This window comes from Pongo abelii, chromosome 19 (genome assembly GCF_028885655.2).
Source record: "Pongo abelii isolate AG06213 chromosome 19, NHGRI_mPonAbe1-v2.0_pri, whole genome shotgun sequence".
NCBI classification, from domain to species: domain Eukaryota; kingdom Metazoa; phylum Chordata; class Mammalia; order Primates; family Hominidae; genus Pongo; species Pongo abelii.
Window position 1 is genome coordinate 23,307,419 of NC_072004.2, and position 24,769 is coordinate 23,332,187.

A 24,769-nucleotide genomic window follows, 5' to 3' on the forward strand; every position below is an offset into this window, starting at 1 on the left:
ACCGCAACCTGTTTTATCAGCAAGGTCTTTGTGACCCGTATCTTGAGCTGACCTCCTATCTCATCCTGTGACTTAGAACGCCTACTTTCCTGGGAATGCAGCCCAGTAGGTCAAAGCCTTATTCAAGATTCTCCAGGCTTGAGGATGGAGCCTTATTTACCCAGCCCCTATTCAAGATGGAGTTGCTCTGGTTCAAAAACCTCTGGCATTTATATCAAAATATATAGAATATATGAAACATTACATGTAGGTAATTTTCAATATTCATTTTATTTTCATCCCTGGTATCTAGGCCTGCCCTCTCCCCCATTTCTGGGCTTCTGGCTGCCCAGAGCCGAGGTTTTGAGTTACTGTCTCTGGCTGACAACTCAAAGTGTGGACCTTCTAGGGGGCTTGTAGGAGGCAGGGTGTGGGGTGGGGATCACAGGCAGCCCAGCCTCTTTCCCAGGCTCTCCAATCCCCTCTAAGGGGGTGGGATTTACCCTTGGAACCTAGACACCTCCCTTTCCGGCTGCACACACCCCCGCCTGCTGTTCCCTCTAGAAATGCAAAACTCCATCACTGCACACTCCTAGATCCCTGCCACAGAAGAAATCTTTGAAAAATGAAGTGGCTTCCTTTCAGGACAATATCACCATTTATAGTTTCCTGCTATTTACATCATATACAATTTTATCTGAGTTGGGCAGAGTGCAAATGACACTAAAAACCAATGCAAAAGAGAATCAGTCACAAGATTTTTTATCACAGTATCAACCAAAATGCTCAATCTTACATGAAAGAGATATTTTCCCACTTTGCTCTTTCATAATTGTGACTTCTTTCCCTCTGAGTGTATATGTCACACGTATGTATGCATTTTCAAATGGGCTACAATTTGTAATTCCAACTTGGCTTGAAAATGCAATTCCATATCTAGACATGTAGTTAGGTAATATTTTTCAGGAAATAGAATGTATTTACTATCTGTATCCAATGATTTCACCCACGTTCATTCATGGGCACTCCTGCTACCTTGTGGGGGAAACCAAGATGGATCAGGGGTGAGTGGTGCCCTCAAAGGAAAGACAAGCTCCAATTATTAAAATATTTCAAATCCTCAGGTCTTTGTATACAAAATAATTTAGGACATAACTACTTTTTAGTTTAAATAGCCAAACTTTTTACTTGTGCTATTTTTTAAAACTAAATTTTATTGAGGTATTGATATGGAAAAGAGACAGGGAAATACTGCATAGAAGAGGGCGGCTCCCCAGCAAAGGCCCCACCCTCAAGCCTGGAGACCCATGGCCCTAACTGGGAACAGGCATTTCTATTTTCGTACCCAAAAAGTTGCCCTTTGGCCCACCCCACCCCCATATCCTGTACCCATATAAACCCCAAACCCCAGGCTCCAGGAGCAGATGAAGAGATGAAGAGAAAAGCAGACAAACAGCAGAATGGTGCGGCAGAGAAAGCAAGAAGATGAGGAACACCTGAATGCTGAGAGGAGTTCAGCTGGGGGTGGTCAGAGAGGATTTTGGCTGCTGGACGGCCAAACTCCAGGGGAAGATCATCTTCCCACTCCATCCCCCCTTCCAGCTCCCCATCCATCCCACTGAGAGCCACTTCTACCCCTCAAAGAAACCCCTGCATTTATCCTTCAAGTCTGTGTGTGACCTGATTCTTCCAGGATGCTGGACAAGAGCTTGGGATACAGAAAGCTGTCACAATGACCCTCTGCTTTTGCAGAAAGGCTGAGGGTCCACTGAGCTGGTTAACACTCAAGCCATCCACACATGCCAAGGCTAAAAGAGCACACTGTAGCACACACCCACTTGGGCTCCTGCACCTGTCCCTGTGCGTGATCCCCCTCCCGTAAGGGGTTTGAATAGGCAGAGAGCCACACTACCTTGTCACACGTCCTGTGAGGGGGGCCAGGGAACTCTCCCGCTTCAGTGTAATTTGTGTTTACTAAAATTAAAATGCAGTTTGATGAGTTATGAGTTTTTTTAACCTTATTTTTATAGCAAAATTTATTAAATATACAATAAAAATATGTTTAAGAGGCACAGTTTGACTATAAGCATCTTAGTACATGGAATGGTTAACAGTTGTTAAAATCTCAGTTTCATCAAATTGGGAAAATATCCAGTGTGACTGAATAGGAGCAATACCAAATTCGAGAATATTTGTTAAATATTTTATTACTCATTAGAAATCGAGGTATCCCAATGTGAAATCAGTGTGACCTAAAGCAAGCAACTCACGTCACCTTGGAATCATGATTTCTTCTTCAGGATAGATAAGGGGATTAGACTAAAAGATGTCTTAGGTCCCTACAGTTCAAAAGTGCTACGACTTCCAGTCCATGCCCGCAGAACACCAACTCCTGCCCCTCCCTCTTGGAAACCCTCCTCCTGTACCTCCCATCCCTCCACACCCTCCTGCTTTTCCTGCTGCTCTTTCCTGATCTCCAGCGGCCTCTTCCTAAATGCTGGCGTTCCCCAGGCTTTACCCTTGGGCCTCTGATCCTGCACTGCCTGCTCTTCACAGCTGCAGCAGCTGCCTGCCTGCTCATAACTTCCAGGTCTGTATGTTGCGGCCCCACGTCCTGGCCCCAGCATCCCGGAAGCACATCAGACGGCTGCTGGACATTCGTCCATGGATGTCCACAGGCACATCCAACTCCCCATGCCCAGATTCCCCTCCCTCACACCTCAAATGCTGCTTCTTTTCCCATTTTCTTTATTTCAATAAAAAGCACCAGCACTCATTTTAACCTCAAAATCACTGAGTGATTTAATATTCCTATGGCATAGTAATCTATGTATTGGACATGAGAAAATGGACGCTTAGGGAAGTGAAGGAATATGTCTAAGGCTACACAGCCAGTCAGTGGTGGAGTCTGGATTTGAACTCAGGTGTGTCTGACTTGAAGGCTAGGGCCCCGAACCCTGTCTTCCACCCTCATGTACCTCAGGCGGGAACGTGGATGCTGTCCTGGTTGCCTCCTCCCTGTCACCATGCACGGCCACTCCGCCAGGACTCACAGGCACACAGGGCTCTCGGATCAGCTCCTTGGACCTCTGGCCCAGCTTGGTCAATCCACCCCCATCCTTGCTTCACCCCTAACACAGCCATCTTCCAGCCAGTCTTCCCTCTTCCTCTCTTCAAGCCATACTTCACATTGAGAAAAGGTGCTTTTGCTACAGTACAGGTGACACCACTCTCTGGCTTACAAGGTGCTGGTGGCAACCAGAAGCTCCCGGGATAGGAGCAAACATCGCACTCACAACAGCCTCTGTCTGCAGCTCCAGCATGGGTGTGGTCCTCACTAGCCACTATTTCATATTTGTGAACTTGTCTGCTTGTTAAAATGTATTTTTAACCCCCAAATCAATACTCGTGTTGCTTTCACAGCCACAGGAAAACCTGTGCAGAGCAGGGCAACAATTTGAGCCATCGGCCTCCCAGCGGAGGCCATGCAGGGCCCCATGCTGCCTTCTTGTTCCTACTCTCAACCTGCAAACCAGTCTTCTCATGGTCTATATAGTACCACTTTTTTTTTGCAGTTTTGAGCTTGTTGTTGGAGATTTCACTGTTTGAAATGGCCTCTAAGCATAATGCTGAAGCGCTGTCTAGTGTCCTTATGAGCAAGAAGGCTGTGATGAGCCTTACAGAGAAAACGCTTGTTAGCCAAGCTTGGTTCAGGTGTGGGTTCTAGTGCTGCAAATTGTGAGTTCAATGCTAATGACAAGCACTACAGTGCATCCAGAAAGAGGAAGGAGAGTTTTCACCAACCTGTACACGAGGCTGCTCCAGAAAGTGCAAAACTAACACCACTGGTGTGTGGCAAAACCACGGAAACCACGGAAAAGCAGCTACATTTGTGACTTCATGAGATGATGACCAATGAGAGCACAGCGGGCAGCACTGTTGTGAGGAGAGCCAAAAAGCGGCCTTAGCTAATGCTGCCTGGCTGGCACCTTTCAAAAGGCAGCATGGCATGGAAAGTGTTAGCTTTTCAGCAGCGGCAGCTCTGTATGTCAGGGAGTACTCTATGGGAAAAGGGTATGTGGAGAGCAGTTTTCAACACTGATGGGACTGGCTTGTTTTACAGGGATGTTGGAAAATAAAGCCATGGAACATGAATGGTGCCTTGGCAGTTGAAAATATTGCAACCAGAGGCTTGCAGGAACCTTACCCTGTGTTTCCCAGAAGCAATACTTCAGGACCCGGAGGCAAGTTTACAGAACATAACCACAGCAAATCACCAGATAGGTTGCACTCCTCACTCTCCTGCCACAACGGCTGCAGCTCACTGAACCACAATTGCCTGAAGACGCTTTTCCTAGGTGCCCTCTCCCATCTGTCTCATCACCGAGGCTCATCCCTTAAACCTCAGCCCCAGTCATCCACAGGATATGTCTCTGGACCCTGCCTCCAGGGCACTGACAGGTTTCTTATATAGCACTTTTATTTTATTTTTAAATTTGACATGCAGTACCCACACTGTATTTGATTGATGCTATGTTTCTATGTTATGGTATCTAGCACAGTGCCTGACTCATAGAGAGGAGCAGAAAATATTTGTTGAAAGAAGCATAAAGTTTAACAGTATTTATTCGATTTATTCATTCTTCCTAACTGAAGTTTCTTGGGCCTTACATTTTTAATTGATAAAATAGTCTTAAATTAACATTCAAATAATAGCTTGTTCCCTGAAATAATCTAGAAGCCCTGTTCCCTCTCTTTTTGAGCTACCTATAATAACATTCTGCTGAGCCAACATGGAGCAGTTTTCCTGGCACATCCTGCTTGGGGAAACCGTGGCAGTGACCGTCATTAATGGGAGTCACAGAGACCCTCCAGCCTCTAGACTATGCTGCCAAGTCTGTATGGTGAAGGCCCTGAGTCACCACAACACTGAAATTGTTTGAGGTGCTCTGGATGCAGGAAACACTGCCTGGCCATGGAGCACTCTAGCGGAGGAGAGGTGAGGATTACCCCTGGCCATGGAGCACTCTAGTGGAGGGGAGGTGACGGATTACCTCCTGGATCATGGCCATATGAAAGAGAAAGGTGTGGGGCTCTAGTAAACCACTAAGTTAACTGAAACTGGGAAAGAGCCAGGTTGGCGGAACAGGGACCTAACCCAGTCTGCAACCCTTTTGTGTGAAAAACCACAGCCGTTATCTTGCAACTTCAGAAATGAAAAGGCGTGTGTGTTACAAGACAGCTAAAAGCAGCAGGGCGTTTCCCTCAGGCACCAGAAGAGGAAAGGCCTGGCAGTTAAAATTATTCCAACATATTCTTAGCATATAGCACAAGCTCACCTGCACATAGCTCTGTCCAGCACAACCTTAGAAAACTTCCCTCCAGCCCTTTATCTTTGCAGACAGCCCCTTCTCTGCTGTGCTGCATGTTGCATTCTTGCAATGTATTTTCATAGTTTCTGTAATAAATTTTCCTTTCTTTACTCACAGTTGTCTTGGTAAATACCTTTACTACCCACGACAACCCTGGTCCCAGCAGTCGCACCCACGACAAAAGGGGCCCATGAGGAATTTGGCCGGGTGATGTCAGCAATATAGAGCTCAGGCTCTAACCAGAGGCAGCCAAGCTCCAGCCATTCCATCTTGAGCTTCTACCATAAGAGGAGCAACCCAGGACATCAGTAGCCTGGGAAGGAGAGAATGGCATTGTCCACAGGGACCTAAAGCCAGAACACCTGTTTCTGGCTGCTTCACCTGAACATCAAGGTTGCAGACTCTGGCTTCAGTAACTGTTGGCAACAAGCTGAACACCCTCTGGGGCAGCCCCCTTGTGCTATCTGGGAATTCTCCTAAGGCCATAGGCACACTGGTCCACAGTGGTGGTGTGGAACCTGGAGTCACCCTCTGTAGCCTGGACACCAGGTCCCTGCCTTTTAACGGACACAACTTCAGGAAGCTGCAGCAATGGATACTGACAGGAATGAAACACGACACCTCTTACATATGTGTGGAGGGTGAAAACCCACTGAAAACATTTCTCATCCTCGACTCCAGCAAGAGGGACACCTCAGAAAAACCCACAAGGGCCCCATGGAGGAACACCAGCAGAATTTCAGCATGAGAAGGAACCGGAGCCACCCGGATGCTGAGCTCTCCCTAACCCCAAGAGTCCTGGCAAATTGAGCTCACGTTGTCCATGGCTTGTGAGTGAGACCAAATCCAGGACTTGCTGATGGGCCACCGAATTGAACCTGGGCTGTATGCAAACATCCCAGCATGGACGGCTCCAGCATCACAGTGAAGCCCCTGCCATCGGCTGATCCCACCACCATCTGCAATCCTTTCCCTTTCTGCATGACACAGCCTAGAGTCTCTGCGAATCCAAAGCTGAGGTTTCAGCCATTCCCACCTTCAATTCCTCCTGGAAGAGCAGCAGCCCGGAAAATCAGCAGCCTGGGGAGGACCAGGGTCAGGGCAGAAGCCACAAGGACAGCCAAGGTGCCTGCCAGTCCCTACCTAACCTGGAAATGAAAACCACCAATTCCAGAACAGCCCCCAGTGTGGCCCTGTGGCGCCCCCATGGCAGCAGCAGCAGTGCAGGCACCATAAGAAGCCAGTGGCTGCCAGGGCGCGTCCTCCAAGGAAACATCCTCCCCAGGCAGCTCCATCAGGTGCGACACTAGCAGAATTTGCCTGAAGGCATGACCTCAGCCACTCCCTCCTACCAACACCCATGCTTCAGGCCAGTCCAAAAGACCCGGCATGAGCTCAAAGGAGAGTGGGGGTGAAGAAGCCTCACAGGGTGGACAGGTGAGGGCCAGGAATAAAATGAAGGATGTATGTGTGGGTATGGGGGGTCAAGTGCATCCTGGTGCTTTCCATGGAGCATGCAGACCCCGAGTTCCACAGAGCACACAGACCCCGAGTACCACAGAGCACAAGGACTCTGAGTTCCATGAATCACACAGACCCCAAGTTCCATGGAGCACAAAGGCCCTGAGTTCCACGGAGCCAGGAGACTCCAAGTTCCACAGAGCAAGAAGACTTTGAGTTCCACGGAAAATGAAGACCCTGAGTTCCATGCAAAATGAAGACCCTGAGTTCCACAGAGCATGCAGACTGCGGAGTTTAATGAAGCTCAACGAGATGATGCAGGAGATCGGCCAGGAGTGGGACACAAACAGCTGCTGTGTGTGCACAGCATGTTTGGTCTTGGGGGGCCTTTGACTGTGGAGGTTGAAGGTGCATAAAATGTGGAGGCATTTGCTCAACAGGTTTTCAAAGAAGAGGGCATGCAGCACTTCTGCACACTCAAAAGCATGCTGGGCGGAAGGTTAAATGACAGCCTGTAGCCGGCTGGGCAACCAGAGGAGAGGCTGGCTGGCCTGTGCCCACCTGGGCAAACTTCAGAGACTGGATGATTTTTTCTGGGGCACTTCTCCCCTCCTCTTCTGGGGTGCTTCTCTTGTCTTTTCTTTCATGTTTGTGGGGCAGGGGTGATGATTCTGTAGAAATAAACAAAGATAAGAAAACTTAATGGCCAGGCATTTAACATCTTACTTTCTGAGCTTCTGCTAATGATGGGTTGTGACTACTGACTTGAGTAGTTCTCATTAGGTTCATCTTAGAGAACACAGGATAGTCATTTCCTAGAGCAGGTTGCATAACAATGATATTAACACCAACAGGCACCACCACACGTGGTTCATTTTTAAATTTATTTTGTAGAGATGAGGTCTCATTATATTGCCCAGGCTGGTCATGAACTCCTGGGCTCAAGCAATCCTTCCACCTCAACCTCCCAAAGTGCTGGGATTACAGGCGTGAGTCACTGTGCCTGGCCTGGCAGTTCCTTATAAAGCTAAGTATACACTTATCATATGTAAGCTGACAACTATATTCACACAAAAACTTCCATGTAAATGTTTATGACAGCTTTATTCATAACTGCTAAAACTTGGAGGCAATCAAGATGCCTTTCTATAGGTGAATGGATAAACTGTTGTGGATTCACACAATGAACTATTATTCCTTGATTTAAAACTGAGCTAACAAGCCATGAAAAGACACACAGGAAACTTAAATGCATATTGGTAAGTGAAAGGAGCCCACTTGAATGCTATGTACCATAGAATTCCAACCACATGATATTCTGTAAAAGGCAAAACTATGGAAACAGTAAAGAGAGCAGTAGTTGCCAGAGTTGTGGGAGGGGGAGGGTGAAAAAAAGGAACAAGTAGCTGAGGCACAAGGGATATTTTAAGACAGTGAAAGTATTCTGTATGCTGCATTAATAATGGATACATGTCATGTCATTACACATTTCTCAAAATTATAGAAGGTACAACACAAAGAGTGACCTCTAATGAATTTTAGTTAATAATGTTTCTACATTGTTCATCAACTGTAACAAATGTACCAGGCAAGACTGTAAGGGTAACAACAGGGCATGTGCGCAGGAGACTGGATATATGAGAACTCCCTGTACTTTCCACTCATTTTTCATATAAATCTAAAACTGCTCTAAAAAAAGTCCAATAATTAAAAAAAATCCAAAGGACCATCAAGGGCAGAATGGATAAATAAATTACAGTATGTTTATACAATTGAATAAAATAAATAAATTTGCAAGTTAAATGTAATCCCATGGTGGTACACACACACACACACACACACACACACAATAGAATATATACAAAAGGAAACGAGGAAATTAAAACATTTCATTACCAAAAATCAATTAAATACAAAAGAAGACAGTATGCAGGAAATGAAGAACAAAAAAACTATAAGGCAAATAAACAACCAACAATATATGACAGAAATAAATCCCTCCTTATCAGTAAATAAACAAAACCAAAAGTTGGTTTTTGAAAAGGTGAACAAAACTGACAAAACTAGCTAGATTGACTAAGAAAAAGAGACTCAAAGCCAAAAATAAAAGTGGGGCATTATTACGAATTCTACAGAAATAAAGAATTATAAGAGGTGTATTATAAACAACTGTTTGCCAAGAAATAGGACAGTCTAGATAAAATAGACAAGTTCTTAGGTATACAAAACCTGCTAGGACTGAATCATGAAAAAACAGAAAATTAGAATAGACCCCATAACTACTAAGAAGACTGAATCAGTCATCAAAAACTTTCTGACAAAGAAAGGCCCTGAATCAGATGGCTTCACTGGTGAATCTTATCAAACATTTAAATAACACTAATCCAACTCTTCTGAAAAACTGAAAATCAGAGAACATTTCCAAACTCATTCTATGAGGTCAGCATTACCCTGATACCAAAGTCAGAAAAAAAAGTAGACAAGAAAACTAGAGACACGTATCAATTCCCTGATGCATATCAATGCAGAAATCCTCAACAAAATACCAACAAACTAAATTCAGCAGCATATTAAAATAAGTATATACTATGACCAAGTATAATTTATTCCTGGAATGCAAAGATGGTTGAACATTCAAACATCACTGCATTAGGAGAATGGAGTGGTAAATCACATGATTATCTCAACAGATGTAGAAAAAGCATCTGACAAAATTTAAACACCCTTCCATGAAAAAACACTCAGCAAATGCAGAGGGGATGTAAGCTACCTCCACACACTAACATCATACTTAATGGTGAAAGACTGACAGGTTTTCTACTAAGATAGGAACAGAGGAAGGGGACCTGCTTTCACCACTTCTATTCAAAATGGCTTGGAAGTTCTAGCCAGAACAATTAGGCAAGAAGAAGAAACAAATGGCATCCAAACTGAAAAGAAAGAGGTAAAATTATATTTGTTTGCAGATGATATGATCTTAGATGTAGAAAACCCTAAAGATTACACACACACACACACACCCCCCCCCACACACACCCACACACACAAACCCTAAAGATTACACACACCCACACACACACATTCAGCTGAATGGTAGGATACAAAATCGGTGCACAAAAATCAGCTGTGTTTCTAAATACTAATAATGAATAATCTGAAAAGGAAATTAAGAAAATTATATTTACAATAGCATCAAAAAGAATAAAATACGTAGGAATTAACTAAACCAAGAATGTAAAAATCCCAATGATGTCCTGTGCAAAACAGAAAAATTCATCCTAAAATTCATATAAAATTTCAGGATCCAGAATAGTCCAAACAATCCTGAAAAAGAACAATGTTGGAGGACTCATACTTACTGATTTCAAAACTTAGTAAAAAGCTACAGAAATCAAAACAATGTGGTGCTGGCATAAAGACAGACATATAGACCAACAGAATAGACTAGAGAGCCCCAAAATAAACTCTCACATATATTGCCAAGCGATTCTTGACAACTCAACAACAACAAACAAACCAATTGATTCATCTCTGTTGTATATGTTCTATAATCCTATTTATATGATATTTTAGAAAAGGCAGTATTATAGCGATAGAAAATGATTAGTGGTTGCCAAAGAATGCGGTTGGGGAAGGGGTTGACTACAAAGAGGCGTCAACAATAGAGAATTTTAGAGGTGATGAGACAGTTCTGTTACTGTGAACGTGAATGTATAACTCTATACAGTTGTCAAAACTCATGAAACTCTATGTTACAAAGAATGAGTTTTATTCTATGTAAATTTAAAAATCAACAAAGGTGGTGGGTGGGTCAGATGGAATGCAGTTGGTGATAAATGAATCTTACTGAATTAAAAATTATGATTAGCCCATATTGAAGAGTGTGGGGGGAAAAAAGTCTTCACCTAAGTAACCTTGGAAAATACTGTTTTGACTGCATACTGTAAGACTCAAGAACTGCACACAAACATGCTGTATTCTGGTTGGCAAATTTGTTTCAGGATATGGGTTAGCAATTCTGAAATGATTTTCCATGTTAGCAAATATATTTTAGAGAATTAGAGCCCAGTTTCTCTCTGTAGGTGAAAGAGTTATAAATAAACAAAGGGAGAATGCTAGAATAAACCCTAAGGTGCTGGACTGGAGTTAGGAATGTTGGTATGAACCCATGTCTATTTTAATGTATCTGTTTAGATGGACAGATGTAGATAGGTAGATGCTGAGTTTGTATTCATGCATACATGTTTGGAAACATTCACGTGTTTCCAAACTATGCTGAGAGGGCCTCGAAGCAGTGATATCCCAGTATTAATGAGCACACCCAGTACCCAGATCCTGGTTTCTAAATACCATTTTCCTATAAAAGAAACCAAGGCTTCTTGGAGAAATGACTAATTCTAGGCCTGCCATGTAAAACACAAGATGAGACTAGAGCAACTTGCAGTACCAGAAAATAAGAAAGTGCTTTTAAAAAACATAAAATGGTGGGGACATGTCAAAAGAAGCCAACCTGGAAGAGCTCTCTATGACTCAAGGTGGAACAATGTGAGTGGCAAACAATTATGACAGCATTAAATTGTAACCAAGAACATAAAATAAATATCCACAAGTCCATACTGATATAGAAAAGATTAAATAAATCAGGAAGTAAAGACAAATCTTCCTTGCAGAAGAATTCCAAGTAATAAATGTTGAAGGAGCACAAACAGAAAACTACCACTAGAACACCACAGTAATCATTACTGCAGGAAAGAGTCATCAACGAATGCAAAAATTGTGGATGAAGAAACAGTATGTTTCTGTGGCCTCAAAATGTCTCCCTCCAAATATTTATTATATATTTTTCTTTTTTTTCCTCTTAATTTCATCTAAAGATCTATGACTAAAGCAAATATAACACTGTGTTGTGGGGTTTATGACATGTGCAGATATAAAATTTATGGCAACAACAGCACAAAGGATAGGAGATAAATGGTGCTATTCTGTAGCAAGTTTTTCTATTTTACACTCGCTGTAATAGTACAATATTAATTCTAGACTGTGAGAATGTTAATGATGCACATTGTAATCCTTGGAGCAACTGCTAAAAAATGAAAAAATGTGTCACTTCCATGCTAATAAAGGAATAAAACAATACAAAAAAGTACTTGTAGAAGAATGTTCATAGATCTTTACTATTATGATAGCCCAAAACAGGAAATAACCCAAATATTCATCAACAGAGAAACGTATGAACAAACCACGGTGCATTCATACAATAGAATACTATTCAGCAATACAAAGGAACAAACTACTAAAACACACACTATGGAGGTGTTTCACAAATATTATGCTGAGACTGCTGGACATAAAAATGTATATTGTGTGATTTCAAGTAAAATGAACTTACGGTTAAAAAACCCCCCACAACAGTACTTTCCTCTGTGGGAGTTAAAAATTGCCTAGGAATGAGCATGAGGGTGTTTTCTGGGGATGATGGAAATATTCCATTCTGAAAAGAGGTGAAGGTTATATGGGTGTATTTATTTTTCAAAGCTATACAATTAAGATTTGTGCCTTTCAATGCATGTGTATCTTACCTCACCAAAAAAGAACTAAAAAAAAAAATAAAGTGAGGGGTAGTAGGGAAAGGGCTGAGGTACAGAAGAAACAAAATGGCACATGATTATTAGCTGTTGAAGCTGGGTCACGGCTCTATTATACAATTTTGTTCATTTTTTATATATTTAATTTTTTCTGTAATGAAAAGACTTGTGCAGGAAGACAAAACTGATCTGTAATGTCAGCTGTTAAGACACTGGTACATTTGAAGAGGGAGGGAGGGAGAAAGCGCTTGTGGGCCACATGAGTGAGGCTGCTTCTATTTGTTGGTTACCCACGTGTATTAATTTTGTCATAATATACATTGAGCTTACGGGAATGCTTTATGCATGTATTTCTACATGCATGTTATATATCAACAAAATATTTAAATACCACATATTTGCACACATAACTTAGTATCTCAGAGTAACAGCAGTGTTTTTTGTTTCAAAGTGGGACACTTCCACTCACAGCATCATCAGATGAACTGTAATATTCTGATGTATCTATTAGTGTCCTAACCCTTGGGTGAGACCCCCTAGGTCTTCCCATTTTTGCCTCAATTTGGTAAGTAGTAAGACTCTTATTTCTGATGATGTGATTTTATTTCCCAGCAAAGTCCTCCCCAAACCAAGGCCACAATAACTAGCACGGTGTTCTGCACATCGTATGCACTCAGTACTTGTGAAATTGAGCTGAATCAGAAACAAAACGAGGAGCAGAGGTCAAGTCCTGCAAAAGATAGCATGTAAATAATGCAAGTAAGACTGAAAAGCTACAGCTCGGCAGCAAAGACTTCACATTGGTTTGAGAAACCATTTGCTACTAGTTCATCAAAAGACGTTGGTTTCACGCTGTGGTTCTCAATTCTGGCCACACACTGTAACCAGTTGGAGAGCTTTAAACAGCAAGGATGTCTGGATCCTACCCCAGGGATTCTGATTTCACTGGTCTGTTGCAATTTGGGTTTTGGGAATTTTAAAAGCCCCCTGCCACCCAGGTGATTATAAGGTGCATCATGAGTGAGAACCTTAGCTGTGCCTGATTTCCTTGTGTGCTGCTGGGATTTGCCTCATTGCAGCATCTCAGCTTTGTGGGGAGGGGTGGTGGGCCATCTTAGAAAATAGCTCTGCCCTGTTAAAATCAAAGGACGGCTTCAAGACGTGCTCAGCTGCTTGACTAAATTGCAGCAGGAGGAAATGTCTTTTCAGCAGATCTATCTTTACATCACTTGCTTTCAGAGTAAGAGGTTGTTTTGGGCACAGCATTTTGATTTGGTCTGTGTTGAAGACCATTAATAGCCTACAAATACCAAAATGGGATGAAAAGAATTTCCAAACATGTGGAGTGCTTTATACATGTTTCTTCATCCTTCCCTGTGTCTACACCCTTTGCAATGCGCTTTTACAGCTGCTCCCATCCAGAGTTAGATCCAAGACTTGGATCCAGCTGGCAGTTTTGGGCCCAGTCTCAAAAGGTCTTGAATGCTTCTTCCTTTCCTTTCAGAACCCTGCCATTTCCATGACAATAAGCCCAGGTTAGCCTGCTAGAGGATGAAACACTTTGGGGAAGAGAACCAAAGTTGCCCAGTCCACAGTCAACTCACTCTCAACAGCAGAGCTGCCTGGTCACCAGCAGCTGACCCCCTTCTCCCATACACACACGAAGATTGCTATACCTTATAAAGGTACGGCAGGTTTTATAGGTATAGCAATTAACTTATGGCAGGAGCCTGCCATAAATTGCTGACTTGCTCAATCATGAGCTAAATAAGTTTTGGGATGGCTCATTACACAGTAACAGCTAACCAACACACCCAGAGCTGACAGGATGCCAGGATTAACAACATGCTGACTACAAGTTAGCTGGCACACTATAGGGACTGTCTAGGTACTGAATTCCTTTTCCCCTTATTAGAAGTTGGGTCCCTTGAATTATAAAGAAATGCATGTAGACGTGTATGTGCTTAAAACTCACACAGTATCGCACAACACAGGAGGAAATAGATGACAGCCTGACCACTAGGGCGAAGGCCAAATAGCAAGGTAAGGCATTTGTCTGGAATCTATTCCCTCCAAATCTAAACTCTGGAGGTCAAGGCTGTGGACAGGTCCCACCTCCTGGGACCCCGCTGTCCTCTGATCTCTGGAGGGGAGAATGGTCCCACCAAGCAGCAGATGGGCAGCAGTGGCCTACCTGTGGCCACCTCCTGCTGGCAGCCCCTGCTCTCTCAGGGCACTCTCTCTTCCTTTGGGACTGAGAAGAGATGTGGGTAGGGACGGGGAGCTCCCTCGCTCCTGGCAGAGAAGTGCGGTTCAGGCCCTTCACCTTCCTGAGTTCAGGGAGTCAGAGCCTTCAGAACATCTGGAATCTGGCTGCTTTGAACTGAGATATGCTAGAAGTGTAAAATATGGAGTGAGTTTTAAAGATTTAGGACAAAGAAATGTAAAATGCTTCATTAATAATTTTATACTCATCACACATTAAAATGATATTTTGGATACATTGGGTCAAATAAATTATATTATTACAAATCAATTCTACTTGTTTCTCTTTAGTTTCCTTAACCTGGCTAGTAGAAAATTTAAAACTACAGGCAGACATAGCTCATATTGTTTATATTGGACACGGCTGTCTTAAAGGACTGCCTCCCTTCCGAAGCTCAGGCTGCCTCCAGTCATGGTGGAAGGGGAAGTGGAGCAAGGAAGAAAGGAGGTGGGGTGCCACACGCTTTCACAACAACCAGCTCTCATGTTCCATAGAGCAAGAACTCACTCACTACCACCGGGACAGCACCAAGCCATTCCTGAAGGATCTGTCTCCAAGACCCAAACACCTCTCACTAGGCCCCACTTTCAACTTTGGGAATCAAATTTCTTTCTTTCGTTTTTTTTTTTTTTGCTAGAGGACAGGAAGGTTACACAAGCTGAAAATTTTAAATAATTTGTCATTTTGTTGTTTCCATTTGTGAACAAAGGACTTAATAAAAAATTTAAGATTTAACATTACAATAAAATACATTCATTTCAATATCACGCTGGAATTCAACATTCTTTTGCACGGGGGCTGCAGAAACAATGCAGAGCTTCTTCCTCCTCCAGACCCTCACAGCTCAGCAAGCCTCTCAAGGGCTGGTTGCTGGCCACTGCATTTCCAGTTTTTGTAGGTTCTCTTCCTCCCAGGTGATTAAGGAATGAGGCCAAAGGTGTTTGAAGCTTTCAGAAAACACAGGATTTTTCTTTCTGTGGCTCACCAGCATTTTCATTTCTATTTCAGCAACACCATATGCAGGCCACAGCTGAGCCAAAACACATGATGAATTGAGTCTGAAATCAAATTGTACCTAATATTTACAGCCATGTGCATTACTAAAAAGGGACATATCTTCCAACAATTCCAGTAAGTTCCCAAGACTTAGTTCACACTGGATACTAGCCTGTGATGGTGCCCCTGTGCTTGTTACTGGGGGCAAAATGGGACAGTGTTTGCTGAGTTCATGGCTGAGGGGCTGCGGTGCCATGCAGGGAGCAAAACTTCCCACTGAATAACACTCCTCTGTGAGAGTGGCATGGCGGCTGAGGTCAGCTGGCTCAAGGCAACTGCCTCCTTGTTCCTAACAAGCAACATTTTCAGGGAAAAACCCCAGCTTCAATGTAGGAAGGTTTTGATGGTGGCTCAGGCCTGGGACTGAATTAAAAAGGAATAAGGAGATAAAATCCACATTTTAATTATAAACAAATGTCTCACTGAAAAAATTCCAGACCCATAAATCCATCTATGCATTAGTTATTGGAGTAATTTAAAATGTGAGGAAATTATAAAGTGTGTGTCCCTTATTATATATTTCTTCCCCCCCACCACTTTTTAAACATCTAAAGTTCCTAACACATAGATACTCTTTATGAGGAAAAAAAAACCTGTTGACATTGATACAGTTTGAATATTTGTCCCCTCCAAATCTCATGTTGAAATTTGACATCCTAGTGAGACCCTGTCTCTACAAAAAATTGAAAACTTAGTTGGGCATGGTGGATTGAGCCTGTTATCCCAGCTACTCAGGAGGCTGAGGTGGGAGGACCTCTGGAGCTCCAGGAGTTGGATGCCACAGTAAGCTATGGCTCAGCTCAGCCATGGCTTCTATAGTGAGCTATAACTGCGCTACTTCACTCCACCCTGGGTGACAGAGTGAGATTATCTCTTTAACAAAACAAAACAAAACAGAAGAAAGAAATTTGATTCCCAATGTTGAAAGTGGGGCCTAGGATGGGTGCGGTGGCGCAAGCCTGTAATCCCAGCACTTTGGGAGGCCAGGGCAGGCGGATCACAAGGTCAGGAGATCGAGACCATCCTGGTTAACATGGTGAAACCCCGTCTCTACTAAAAATACAAAAAAATTAGGTGGGTGTGGTGGTGGGCACCTGTAGTTCCAGCTACTTGGGAGGCTGAGGTGGAAGAATGGCATGAACCCAGGAGGCAGAGCTTGCAGTGAGCTGAGATCATGCCACTGCACTCCAGCCTGGGAGACAGAGTGAAACACCATCTCAAAAAAAAAAAAAAAAAAAAGAAAGAAAGAAACAAAGAAGAAAGAAATTTGATTCCCAATGTTGAAAGTGGGGCCTAGTGAGAGGTGTTTGGTCTTTGAGGGCAGATCCTTCAGGAATGGCTTGGTGCTGTCCCAGTGATAGTGAGTTCTCGCTCTATGAAACATGAGAGCTGGTTGTTGGAAAGCACTTGGCACCCCACCTCCTTTCTTCCTTGCTCCACTTCCCCTTCCACCATGACTGGAGGCTTCCTAGGGTCCTCACCAGAAACAGATGGTGGTGCCAGGCTGGTACAGCCTGCAGAATCATAAGCCAAATAAATCTCTTTTTTTCATAAATTACCCAGCCTCAGGTGTTCTTTTATAGCAACACAAAATAGACTAATACAGACATCAATGTGAATATTTAATATTGGAAAGTTTTTTTTCATTTTCTATTTTGTCTGTATAGCTAACATTAAAGAAGCCAAAGATATAGAATGCTACATCTCAGATATTGCATTTTGTAAAAAACATGAAGGTGAAATCTTTGTTTCTTCAATTACTAATCAATGATAGTTGTACTTTGCCCATTCTATGCAGAATACAGTTCCATGAACCATGGGGAGATGGAAAATAACCATGTCCCAGCCTTCCAGGCAAGTCCCTGGAAGGAATGGCTTGGTGCTGTCCCATTGGTAGTGAGTGAGTTCTTGCTCTATGAAACATGAGAGCTGGTTGTTTGAAAGCGCGTGACACCCCTGGTGCCTGGAAGGCTGGGACAGGTAAGATTGCATCTCTGTGCTCTGCAGTGTCTGTCACACAGCAGGCACTTAATGAGAAGGCTGCTGAATGAAAGAATACTTCCAACCAGCCTGGAGCCCAAATGCAGGTTCTCCCTGAAGTTCTGACCTCACGTTGTGGGCATTGTGGGCTTCCATGCACATGTCCACACCACCAGTGCATCCACTTCCTTCCTGGACCTGAGCAGAGCACCAATTTCCAGCTCCTGCCTGAGAGGGGATAACCAGGCCCTTGGGACCCACAGCTCCAGCAGCTGGAATTCAGAGTTTATGACCTGCTGTTTTCCACATTCCCCCTCTCACCCCCTCAGGACCTGCACCCCGCTGCACTGCACCTTCTATTTTGCTGTCATGGCCCAGAGCTCTGTTCATCTGCTTCAAGCAGCTCTCCACCCCGCTTCCTCCCTCCCCTCCTGCTGGATCTCTTTCTTTCATTGGTTCTTGTCCCGTTCCCTCAGTCAAAGAACTCTCCTTCCACTCTGCCTCATTCACATTCACTTGGGAACCAAAAATTCACCCCACAGCTTAGCATTCCCAGTTGTGGAAAAATTCAGGCACCTTCTGGAATGAGACAAATGTGAAGAAGCCAGACATGAAAAAACACTTATATGGATCGACTTATATGAAATGCCCAGAGAAGACAAATCTATTGAGATGGAAACTGGATTTGTGGTTGCTTACAGCTGGGGTAGGTGGTGGGGGGAACAGGGTGATAGCTAAAAGGTACAGGACTAATAAAAACGTTGTAAACTTAACCATGGTTTTGGTTGCACATATCTGTGATTATACTAAACCCTAGCAGATCATAAGGTATGTGAATTTTTCCTCAATAAAGCTGTTTAAAAATAAAAAAAAATTAGGCTGGGCACAGCAACTTACCCTGTAATACCAGCACTTGGGGAGGCTGAGGCAAGAGGATTGTTTGAGGCCAGGAGTTCGAGACCAGCCTGGACAATAGAGTGAGACCCGATCTCTACAAAAGATTTTAAAAATTTAGCCAAGCATGGTGGTGGGCACTTGTAGTCCTAGGTACTCAGGAGGCTGACGTGAGAGGATCACTTGAGCCTGAGAGCTGAAGACTGCAGTGAGCCGTGATGATGCTACTGTAATCCAGCCTGGGAGACAGAGAAACATCCCAACTCAAAAAAAAAAATTATTACGAACTATTTTATACATACAAAATTACACACACACACACACATACACAGACTCACATAAAAGTAAAATAAATAATTGTACCCATCACCTACTCCACTACATTTGAAGCCGTCTGCATGGTTGGCCCTTCTGAAATGTAACCCCATCTGGGACAATCGTTCATCTGAAGCTTTACAAAAAGTATTTTTCCCTGACTTTCATTATACTTTTATTACATAATAATATCTCTAAATAATATATTGTTTCCCTAAATAATATACTGTTTAACTTTGTAAGTTTTTACACTTTCTATAAATGTGCTGTGTATCTCTGTAACTTGCGTTACTCATTCCACATTGTATTTTCGAGAGCCTTCTATGTTTTAAGTAGTTTCTCATTCAATTCTATATATTGCTTACTAATTAGCCCTTAAATTGAATATACTAAGACCTGCTGGAGACAGAATTCTTGTGGGATAATGAGTATAAAGTGCTTAAAGCAGTGCCCCATTCATTATAGGTATTCAATATATGTAATACTATACATAATATTTTAATACTGAGTAATTATATACATATTAGGATTGCCCCTTTCTTTGTGGATGTACATTATTTCATCAGCTGCACTATGAACTAATAGTTTTCTTTCTTTTAGGGGAGGGGGCAGGGTCTGGCAGTATTGCCCAGGCTAAAGTACACTGGTGCAATCACAGCTCACTGCAGCCTAGACCTCCCAGGCTCAAGGATCCTCCCACCTCAGCCTCCTGAGTAGCTGTATCTATCGGCAGTGCCACCACTCCCAGCTAATTTTTAAATTTTTTGTAGAGATGGGGTTTCACCATGTTGCCCAGGCTGGTCTCTAACTCCTAGCTCAAGTGATCTGCCCACCTTAACCTCCCAAAGTGCTGTGATTACAGGTGTTAGCCATTATGCTGGGCAAGAGTTTTCAAACTACGGTAAAATTCAAGTTACAGAGACCTTTGGGAAATGCCTCATTCTAGGTATTTGAAGCTTCCAGATAGCTAAGATTAAAAATTTTTACATACTAACTTGTTTCTAAGTGTATGCTTTTACATTTAAACAAACTAAAAACATGAGCTTTACAAAAAAATTTCAGCCATTTCCAAATTCTCTTCCAAACTTGTTTAGAAGCATACATGACAGAGCTTTGGTCAGATTGTGCAAACTGTTGTGTGTTCTGTTTTTAAAATATTACTTAACTTGTACACTTCCACACATTGGCATGGCACATCATTGCCATTTCCAATATGTTCCTGTGCTTCACCAATTTCCATAGCTGTCAGAGGGAGAGCAGCCCAGGTGACAGGAAATGAAGTTGTCTGGCTCCAAGTCCTTACCAGGAGGACTTCTGGGATCCAGAGTCTTTGCATGGGGCAGATGACATATTCTTAGAGGACATTCATTTTTTCCACTGTAGCTGCTAGTGCCAGTTTCCACTCCACTGCCTGAGGGTAGGTTGATCTTGAAAGCCCTCACCGATGGATTTGTGGTCACGCCTGGAACCCTGTGCCAAAGAGGACTGGGAGGTTCCGTTCACGAGGGAATCCTCTGACTTATTACTGGCATCTGAGCATCTCCCAGCATGGTTGTTCCTACTTGTAATAAGGTGATGTCAAATGACTCCAGGGCAGTGCTCCAGTTCCCATGAACACATTTGGTCACTCTGGGAGCTTCTGAGTCAGTGAGCTCTCTCCTTACATCCCGATACACTGTTGTTTGCAAAAATATATTTTTATAGGCAAGGTCTTTGTGTTTTGGATTTGCACCCTGACGTAGGCATTAATTTGTTTAAAAGGATAATTTAACATTTTCAGGAAGCTGAACATCTTTAAATTCTCTTTTGATTATTTCTAGTTTTATTCCATTATGACACAGAAATGTGTACAATTTTTGTTCTTGTATACTCACTAAGGATTCTTTTTGTTTTCAGAGTAGGACCAAAGGTATTTCTACTTGTTTGCAAGTCTGTTGGCTCAGTTTCTAAAGAGTTCATTTTGTTACCATGTTCTTTTAAGTATATACATACAGGTTAGTTATGTTTCCAGTTTCCTGTGCTTTTTATTTTTTTTTTTAAACAAACTTTTCTGGCCCTTCATTCTCTCAGACTTTTCCTTCCATGCCTTATGCTGTAAATATAGTCTATGATCTAGCGTTTGTCAGTTAAGATTGTTTTCAGCTCTGGAGACCAGAAAATCTGACCCACATAGCAAGAACAAGCAAGGGTAGGAGATGAGGCTGAAGAGGCACGCACCAGGTTGTGTGAGCTTTTATTCACTGCAATGAGTAGACAGTGGCAGGGTTTACACAGGGGTGGGGGTATGCTTATATCATGTTTTAACATTTTCAAGAGATCACTCTGGATGCTTGAGTGGAGGCTGGACTGTATCAGGGCAAGATAGGATGCAGGGAGGTTGGACGATCTTTGGCAGTAGACCAGTAGGAGAGGAAGGTGACTGAAACTGGTTGTGGAAATGGAGATGGTGAATCAGGATGCTGGTTGCACTCAAGAGCCACAGGACTTGCCGTGTGGTTGCATGGGGGTTGGGGGAGAAGGGAAAAGAGTCAGGGATGACTCTTGGTGCTCCCCTCAGGGAAGAGGCCCCAAGCCTAGTGGTTATCAACAGATGGATGGTATTTAAAGCTATGAGACTGTGTGGGATCATTCTGAGAGGATCACTAGAGATCTGGTGGAGGAGGAGCAGGAGGATGAAGATAAAGGTGAGAGGGAATCCAGGAGGGAAGGTCCCTAAAATCCAGAAGAAAGGGTGGAAATCCTCAATTGTATCATCTGTGTCAAATGCAGCTAAATGACTGAGATAAAAGTCATTTCAGCAAAGTACCCTGGAGGAAAGCTAGAAAGGAGTGGGTGCAAGAGAGGATATGAGGTGAGGTAGTTGCATGGAGCAGAGAAACAGAATGGTAAATGGAGAGAAATCTGGGGTTAAAGAAGGTCTATTTGTTTAATGCACAGCATTAAGGAATGCTTGTGTGTGGACACCAGCAAAAAATCGGTACAGAGAACCCCAGAATTCTGGGGTCATAGCCCGAAAGGACTCCTCAGCTCCAAATTTACTTGAAGTTACAGCTTCCATCTTTAAATTAAATGGGATTTTTTTTTTTTTACCATCTATTTCATCATACAGGATGTGACACAGAATATATCTGAAATTATTACTTTCCTGGAAGAACACATCTTAGTTTTTAATATCTAAACTGTATAGCAGCTATTTATCTCACAAATCATTTTTCAGGCTGGGTGTGGTTGGTGACTCACGCCTGTAATTCCAGCACTTTGGGACGCCAAGGCAGGAAAATTGCTTGAGTCTAGAAGTTCAAGACCAGCCTGGGCAATGTGGGGAGATGTAGTTTCTACAAAAAATTTAGAAATTAACAGGCATGGTGGCGCACACCTGTGGTCTCAGCTACTGGGGAGGCTGAAGCAGGTGGATCGCTGGAGCCCCTATCATGGTGCAGTTCCGGCAAAAGAGCAAGAACCTGTCTCAAATTTTTTGGCTGATGGTTGTAGACATAATGTTTGAGCTTTCAAAAATTACAACATTTTAAACTAAATAGTTTGCTGGAAAAAGCCACATGTTGCTTCCAGAAACAACTGGTAGACCATCAGGATCATGACAGTCACTTCAAAAAGCTTTGGTGTGTTGACAAAGGGGAGGTTCAGGTGACAAAGGGGAGGGTCAGCAAAAGGATGTTGCTGGTCTCAAGCCACAGTTACTGCATCCAAGGCAACTGCATGTTAACAACCATATCAAATGTGGGTGACCAAGTGGCAACATTTAAGCATTTTACATCCTAACTTATGTGCAACTTAAATCTACTGCCACACTGTGAGTTAGGAAATTGGTAGGTTTTTTTCTATTGACTTGCTGTGCTCTATAATTTTTCCTATTTAAAATAATGGGAAACAAGTTTTCAGTTTTTTTCTCAGAAAAAGTCTGACATTTCAGGCACAGATATGTCTGACAGTTCTTACCAGCCGAAGAGTTTCTAGCCTTTTCATCGTAAAATTTTAATTACTTACCTTGGAAATTACTTAACTTCGTTCCTTCCAAATCTGGTAGTAAAATGGGTGCTCCAGAAAGCTTTGCTCGTCTCTGCACAGACCTGGGGCTTCAGGAGCCTGCAGCCACGAAGTACAGGACGTCATCAGAATGGAAAAGTGATCCAGATGGTCCCGCAGGCGCAGTGCTGGGGCGCAGAAGTGCAGCCTGTGCACGGAGGGTGGGAGGCCTGCGGGCTCGCCGGGGCTCGGGACTGTGTTCTTGCGGCCGAGAGGCCCCCACAGGACAAGGAGGCCCCGACCCAGGCTGTTGGAGCCCGCGAAGAGGGAGTGAAGCCCCAAGGGGCGTAAGGGTGATCAGACGTGCGACCAAGCTTCCCGTCTGCACGGCGAGGGGCTGGGCCTTTCCATTGTGATTTTTCTCCCATTATGCCGGGCGCATAGCGGGCCCTGGGGCGGCGGGACCGGTGCGGGCGTTCTGTCAGCCCGGGGTCCTGGAGGCCGGCGGGGGGATTCGCAGCAGCCCGAGGGACGGAGGGATGGCAGAAAGGAGTCTCTACTTCCAGGTTCCCAGTGATCGCTACCTTCGTTACAAGCAGTAAACTGACGACTTCAGACACCGGCCACGGAGCTCCACGCGCAGTCCTCAAACAGCCAGCCCCACCGGCCAGGCGCACAGCGCATGTCTCGGTGGCGGGGCGGGGCGGAGGGGACGGGGCGGGGTGGAGGGGGCGGGGCGGGGCGGAGGGGACGGGGCGGGGCGGAGGGGACGGGGCGGAGCTTGGTGGGGGCGGACCCGCCCAGCGCTGAATCCAAGTCGTATCTAAGCTATTTTCTAGCTCTGACATCGTATACATCACTGCGTACATGCATAGCATGCCAAATACTGTATAAACCAATATTGGTTTTTTTTCTTCTCGGGAGGTACTATATAAATAAAGTATGTACATCGTATCTAATATCAGAACATTCAAATCCCATATTGAAAAGACTATAAATTGACCATAATCCTATGATTCTGTTTAGCAACAGTGCGTTCCTTCTCAGTCTTCACTTTTAAAATATCTAACAGGCTCAATGTCTTGAGGCTTTTTCTTTTTAAACCCAACATCCTTTTTCATATTTATTAGTTTAGTACTTTGGTTTTACTCAATAAAAAGGCAGGGTTAAAAAAATCTGAATTATTCTGCAATGTTTCAGGCAACAGAGGCTGAAAACAACACTGTTAAGGTGGGGGGACAATTCTTATACTCTGTGAGGCTTCTTGTTTAATTTTTATTAAATTTCCAGAATAATAAGCGTAGGATAGCTAACGTTTGTCTTTGCGTGGTAGATTAGTTAACCTTTACTGAATTCACAATATGGCATCACAGATTTAATCTGCATTTCCTAATTCTTATAAATTAAAGCTGAAGTTTAAGCTTCATTCGCACGTCAGAAATACCACTTGCCCTGAATAAATAATGTTTTTAGAAGTGAGCATTCCTGATCTCCTTGTTTGTTAAGAATTATCTTCTTTTTTCAGCTGCTACTCTGCTAAGACAGAGTTAGCCCTGAGCTATGTTATCAGTTCAAGGCTTTGCAGATAGCGCTGTATTGTGGGGGGAAAATAAACATGGTTTTCAAAAAGGAGGAGAACATTTCTATAACGTTGAGACCTTTAGTAATCAGGGCTATTGATGTCAGATGGCTGTTGGGACAAATGACATCATAAAAAATACAAAATTTAAAATTATGTTTGTTTATGTTTGTTTGTTTTCAGATTTCTTAGTAGTAAAGGGGCTGTGCTTTCACTCAGGCTTATGTGATGATGTCATTTCTCAGACCAGCAGCTATCTGCTAACATTCTGTCCTGGACTTGGGGCGCATCTGTGACA

The 24,769-nt window shown here is 43.3% G+C and overlaps 1 pseudogene; it reads right to left on the bottom strand.

Moving 5' to 3' along the window:
• Positions 1-1,986: 1,986 nt before the first annotated feature.
• Positions 1,987-23,595, bottom strand: LOC129051240 (putative uncharacterized protein LINC02693; annotated as a pseudogene).
• Between the last annotated feature and the right edge of the window lie 1,174 nt (positions 23,596-24,769).